Source organism: Nannospalax galili, unplaced genomic scaffold (assembly GCF_000622305.1).
Source record: "Nannospalax galili isolate Female #2095 unplaced genomic scaffold, S.galili_v1.0 scaffold794, whole genome shotgun sequence".
Taxonomy (NCBI): domain Eukaryota; kingdom Metazoa; phylum Chordata; class Mammalia; order Rodentia; family Spalacidae; genus Nannospalax; species Nannospalax galili.
This window is the reverse complement of record NW_008334566.1, coordinates 55,884-62,251: the sequence shown is the minus strand read 5'-3', so window position 1 is coordinate 62,251 and position 6,368 is coordinate 55,884. Positions and strand designations below refer to the sequence as shown.

General features: G+C 37.3%; 1 long non-coding RNA gene across 1 annotated transcript; it reads right to left on the bottom strand.

Annotated features, from left to right (window-relative positions):
- Window positions 1-4,942: 4,942 nt before the first annotated feature.
- Window positions 4,943-6,161, bottom strand: LOC115069652. Its single transcript, XR_003848901.1, has 3 exons — window positions 6,088-6,161; window positions 5,403-5,441; window positions 4,943-5,067 (listed from the first exon to the last, which is right to left on the bottom strand). It is a non-coding gene; the product is annotated as an uncharacterized LOC115069652 (long non-coding RNA).
- Window positions 6,162-6,368: the final 207 nt, after the last annotated feature.

The following is a 6,368-nucleotide window of genomic DNA, read 5'->3' as shown; positions in this document are numbered from 1 at the left end:
TATATTATATGTGTGTGTATACATATATATGCCTATCAAGCCAAATTTGTGTATCCATACACTGGAGCCTAGATAACCTACCCAGAGTCACACCCTTAAAGAAAATCAACTCTCCCTCTCCCATCACCTATTGATTACCAAGTTTCTCAGCTAAGGTTAGGGTTGCTTACCCGCTTCCCAGCTTCTATGATGAGACTTTATCTTGCTTGAGCTTAAATGGGCTTTGTGCATGCTGTCACCATTGCTGTTTATATCATATGAGCCCAGCTCATATAAGTTTATATGATAACAGCCCAGCTGTCTGGAAAGCTCTGTTTCCTTATAGCCATTGACAACCTCTGGGTCTTACAATCTTTCCACTCCCTCTTCAACAATGATTACTGAGCCTTGGGAGGCAAAAGTTTAATATAGGTGTCCTATTCAGGGATAAGCAGTCTATAGCCTCTTATTCTCTGCATGTTGGTCAGTTGTGGTTCTCTGTTAATCAGCATATGCTACATGAGGAAGTTTCTCTACTGAGAGTTGAGAGATGCATTAATCTAATCAATAAGTCATTAGAAATGAGTTTAATGCTATATCTATTTAGCAGAATAATAGTATCAGGCTCTTCCCTGTGGCCTGTATAGCCACAGGTCCTGGGTCTGATATCAGTGTAAATATGGACTCCATTCTGTGGAGCAGACCTGAAATCCAATCAGAAAGCAGTTGATTATTCCCATAAAATGTGAACTGCTATTGTTCTAGTGGGCATATTTTTCCAGGCTACTTGTTGTAGCTTTCAGGATTCATAGTTGGGAAAGAATGATGTTTACTTTTCCGTTTGGGTAGCACACATAGCACCTTCCAGTACTATGAAATATATCCAGTAGAGATGAAAGCCAGAAGTCAGTAAAATCTTGATTTCTCCTTGTATGCTCTACAATTCATATATGCAGTGTCTTAAGCAATAAGGTCTTAACATGAAGTTCTGGTGGGTAATCAAGAACAGGGGCAATGATCAGAATTTGTGAGGGTCTATGGAACTCCCTGTCAACAGCTTCAAAATAGAGTCCATTCCTGGCACTGGGCTTTTTCTTTGTTCACTTATGGTGTCTACTTGGGGCAATAGCCCCTGTTATAGGGTAGGTCCTTTTAATCTCTCTTTATGTTATATAAAGAAGAAGCTTCTATAGTGGTGGGTTTCCATATGTCTTTTCCAAAGGTCTTTAGTGTTAGTTATCCCTCCTCATACTCGTCTCTCTTCCCTGCCCTCCCATTTCCAATCCCCCTTAAGCCTTTCTACTCTATTAGCCTATCCCTCTTTGTATCATTGCATTCCGTCTCCATTCCTATGATGCTCCCCTCCCATGGCCCCTTATTACTTTCCGGACCTCTATGGATTTTCAAATTGAAACATGCATAGATCTAAGGATTCAAAACTAGAACAACTTATGAGAAAGAATATGCAATTTTTTGTCTTTCTAGGTCTGTGCTACCTCACTCAGGATAATTGTTTGCAGTTTCATTCATTTTCCTGTGAATTTCATAACTTCACTTTTCTTAACATGTGTAAGAATTCTGTACTGAGGGCCAGAGAGATAGCTCAATGGTTAAGAGCACTGGCTCCGCTCCTGGGCTCAAATCCTGGCACCCATATAGCAGCTAACAATCATCTGTAACTCCAGTTCCAGTGGAACTGATGGCCTCTTCTGTCTTTTGCAGGCACTGCATGACATGGTGCACTTACCTATATGCAGGCATTACACTCATACACATAAAATAAAAAGTGATAAATAAAATTTTTTTAAAAACAGAAAACTAAACCAAAACAAAGCAACAAAACAAAAACAAACCAAAAAAATGATTGTGTACTGTACCATATGTTCATGATCTATTAATCAGTTGGTGGACATGTAGGTTGTTTCCATTTCCTGACTATTATGAATAGAGCAGCAATGAGCATGGAGAACAGGTATCTCTATAGTAGGATATACAGCTTTTGGGGTATATGCCCAAAAGTGGTATGACTGGATCATGTGGTAGATCTATTTGTAGAGTTTTGAGGAATCTCTACACCTATTTCTATAGTGGGTGTTCCAGTTTGCACTCCCACCAGCAGTGAATAAAACTTGCCCTTTCTCTACATCCTCACGAGCATTTGTTGTCAGTTTTTTTTTTTATCTTTGCCATTCTGACTGAGATAAGATAAAATCTCAAGTAAGTAATTTTAATTCGCATTTCTCTGATGGCTGATGGCTAAGGATGTCACATATTTTTTAATTTGTTGGCCAGAGTGGCTCAAGAGACTCCGAGACAGCAACCCAGCATAGAACTGGGGAAAGGAACAGCAGACCCCAACCTTATTTAAAGGAATGTTGGTAACTGATTGCTGCTGAATGAGGAAGAGCTGATCTTCCTAAAAGGGAACTCTAGATAGGCTGACTAGACCCAGCTGATGGACAAGCACTGGAGCAGGGGGCACCAACAACAGAGTGGACAATAACAGGGATGACAGGTATGTATGCTCCATTGGGGGGGGGCTATGGGAGGGTGCCATTTGGGATGTGGGTATGTGGACGAATAAGATTGCTTGGGATGTTCTGTATGAAATACACACACACAAATCAATAAATAAAAAATGAGTTATATTTGAGGAAGAAACATAAAATTTTGCTTCATATTAATTAGTAGATGTGAAAAACATTACCATTAAAATCTACCTGATTCATATCTGTGCTCAGGTGCCAAGGATCTCAGAAAGAAATGACTGTGACTAGTAATAATCAGATATATAGAGATTAGAGATACATGTGCAAACATCTAAGTGTTAGTTGCATTAAAAATGACTTTTTCTGTATAATACAGTATACATTAAAATGAAATGGAGATTTTTTTAAAGGTTAAAACCTCATTCAATTTATGTCTTCTAGTGTATATACTGAGTACAATATTGTATAATTGTATTAATTCAACTGTGAACCTAAAAAGTTACAGCCAATTTTGAAAGAGATGCATCTTTGCTCTGGAAACTGTTATTGAATATGACAATGCTGTTTTAATGAAATGCTTCTATTAATTATGTGGTTATTAAATAAATAATTTTTTTAAATATGAAAAAAATTTAAATTAAAAAATATTTCTTAGCTATTTGCATTTGATATTTTGAGAACTCCCTGTATTAGTTGCTTTTAAGTTGCTGTGATAGAAAACTGGCCCAAGAAACATATAGAAGGAAGGGTTTATTTGAACTTATGGTTCCAGGGGATTACCAGTCTGCCATGGTGGGGAGGCACAGTGGCAGAGGTGGCTTGAATATGAAGCTAAACTCTTGCATCTTCAAGCAGGCACAGGAAACAAGACAATGACTCAAGATCCAGCAAGGCTTAAGAACTCCTAAGCCTGCCCCCAGTGACATGCTTCCTCCAGCAAGGCCACATCTTCTAAGACCTCCCAAACCAGTGCCACCAACTGAGGACAAAATGTCCAAATACTTGGAGCCTATGAGGGTCATTTTCATTCAAATCACCACACTCCCTAATCAGTTCCTTGCCAAAATTTTAAATTGTGTTGTTTGGATTTTTTATGTTTCATTTTTTCAGTTGTTCACATATTCTAAATACTAACCCTTTATCACATGCACAGCTGGTAAATATTTCTTACCATTCGGTAGGTCACCACTTCACTTGAGTGATGGGTGTCCTTTGAAGTATAGAAGCACTTTGGCTTAATGAAGTCCCATTTCTCAATTGTTGGGCTTAATGCTTGTGCTACAGGAGTCCTGTTCAGAAAGTTCTTCCTATGCCTATAAACCTCAGTGTACTCCCTGCTTATGCCTCTATCAGATTCAAAGTATCAGGTCTTATGTTAAGTTCTTTGATCCATTTGGATTTGAGGTCTGTGCAAGGTGAGAGACAGGGATCTGGCTTCATTCTTCTACATGTAACTATTCAGACTGACCAGTATCATTTGTTGCATATGCTGTCTTTTTTCCAATGTTTGTTTTTGGCTCCTTTGAGAAAAATCAGGTGACTATAAGTACATAAACTTAAATATGGGCCTTTGATTCCATTCCATTGATTAACGTGTCTCTTTTATGCCTCTACCATGCTATTTTATTACTTATTATTTATTGCTTAATAAAATTTTATATACTAGCTGCTAAGAAATCAAATCTCTCATATTTATTAAACCAGGAATACATTTGATAAAGATACCCTGCTTAAAATAACAAGGTATGTACATGTTCACACATATGCAAATGTTGACCTTGCATATATATAAAGACACAAATATACTTTAGGTGTGCTACCTATGATAAATAGGGCTATTAGTACAATTGCTGAATCCTGGAAGGACAGTCCTGCTTTGTTTGTTGTACACAGAGTATAAACTCAACAGATGGATTTAATTCAGAATTTCTCTCCAGTAATAGCCATCTCTTGAAAAAAAAAATACTGTTTTCTTGCACTAAATCCTACAAGTCAGTCTTTTTAATTTCGTATGAATTTCCATTACCCTAGTAAGAAATATTGAAAATGGGAGATTATTATAGGAATGCTACATGACTTTCTTCCATTCAGTAGTGCTTAGATGTTTCAGAATAACTTGTGAACAAAAAAAAATTACTTAGGTGAGCAAACTAAGTCATGTATAAAATGGAAATGCAATTAAAAGCTTGCACTCTCTATTTGCTATTAGGAGAAGCACTTAACCTATGTCACGCATCTGATGATAACCAAAAGTAAACTTGAAAAAACCATATCTGCAGAAAATTAATCTCTTCTAATTAGATTCCATAGGTTTTCACACTGGGAGTTTTTAAATGCTAAAATAGCATGGGTTAAAATAATAGAAAATATATACACACATTTATAACAAATAAGCAACAATAAAGCAATCTAAATAAGAGAATATGTGGTTTGCATATCTGAAAGCCCAAAGATAAACACTACTCACAGCATACTTAGTGGCTACTGTATGGTTTTGCAGTGTTCTTATGTCCATTCATTCCTGTGTCTCAGCTTCATCCTCAAAGTGGTATCAAGACTCTGGTATCAGTTCCATGCATCACATCTCCAAAAAGAATCACTGGAAATATATGAATGAGTTTTACAGTATGGACTAAATCTGGACTTATTTAACCTTGCACCAAAAAGCAACTGTTTATAATATAAACAAGTTCACTGAGCTATGTGCTCCTCTTGTGACCTGGAGGACTCTTCTTGACAGTGTGTGTGTGTGTGTGTGTGTGTGTGTGTGTGTGTGTATTCATATATATAGTATTTAGATCTAGTAATCAAAGGGAAAGTTTCTCTGATAAGATAAGGTTAAATCCCAGCTTCTACTTCCCAAATTCTTGCTGGTTAGGCTGCTTCAATAAAAGTGTAAGTGACACCTGGCTCCCAGAAAGTTTATGTACTTACCTGCCCTGAAGATACTGAACCTTCCAAAGCTATCCATTCCTAGAGAGAGCAAAGGACACTCCTGTAAGCATGCTTTTGATACACAAGCAACTCATCCACAGCTGACACCCACAACCACCTCCAGGCATCTGTCCTAGTCACCTAAGAGACATGTGTCAGAAAACAAAGAACAGTTGGTCCCTTGTCCCAAGTGATTCATAAACTTCTCCACACCTGTCAGTACTAAATCTACTTACTCTGTCTTGTCTTTCCCTTCTCATGAAAAGCACAATAAAGACTCCCACCCACTTTTCTTCTTGTTCTCTCTGTCTTTTGACCTGTGTTAGTCCTATCCTACATGGCCCCCAGGACCTCTTGATCTGTGAGTAGCAAACATCATTGCAATGGTAGTCTGCTAATCTGCTAGCCTGGACCTATCAGAATAATAATAGCATAGACAATAAAAACATTCTTCCTGCCTTAATTGATCAAATTAGCATCATATATCTATTCCTGAACCAACCAATGACAAAGAGAATAGATTTTAAATCAGGTGATGTTTTCCAATAATGTGTAAGAGGCACTCTTGAGTGCCACAGTAAACTAACAAGAATGCTGTGGTGTGTTTTAGATTTTTTTGAATGAAATACAGTGATTGTTAGTATTTATAGGATACCAAATAAACTTTTAGCATGAGGAAACTCACCATTTCCACATTAGATCCTGATAGCTCCTTTAGATGATACCATTATTTAGAGAAGCTGCTTTTTCAGAAGTTGCTGTGATAAAAGAAGGAAAGAAAGATAGAAAGGAAGGGAGGGAGGGAAGGAGGGAGGGAGGGAGGGAGGAAAAGAAGAAAGAAAGAAAGAAAGAAAGAAAGAAAGAAAGAAAGAAAGAAAGAAAGAAAGAAAGAAAAGAAAGAAAGGAGAGAGAGAAAGAAAGAAACAAAGAAAGAAAGAGAATTTTTGGTGAGTTCAAGATAGTGTA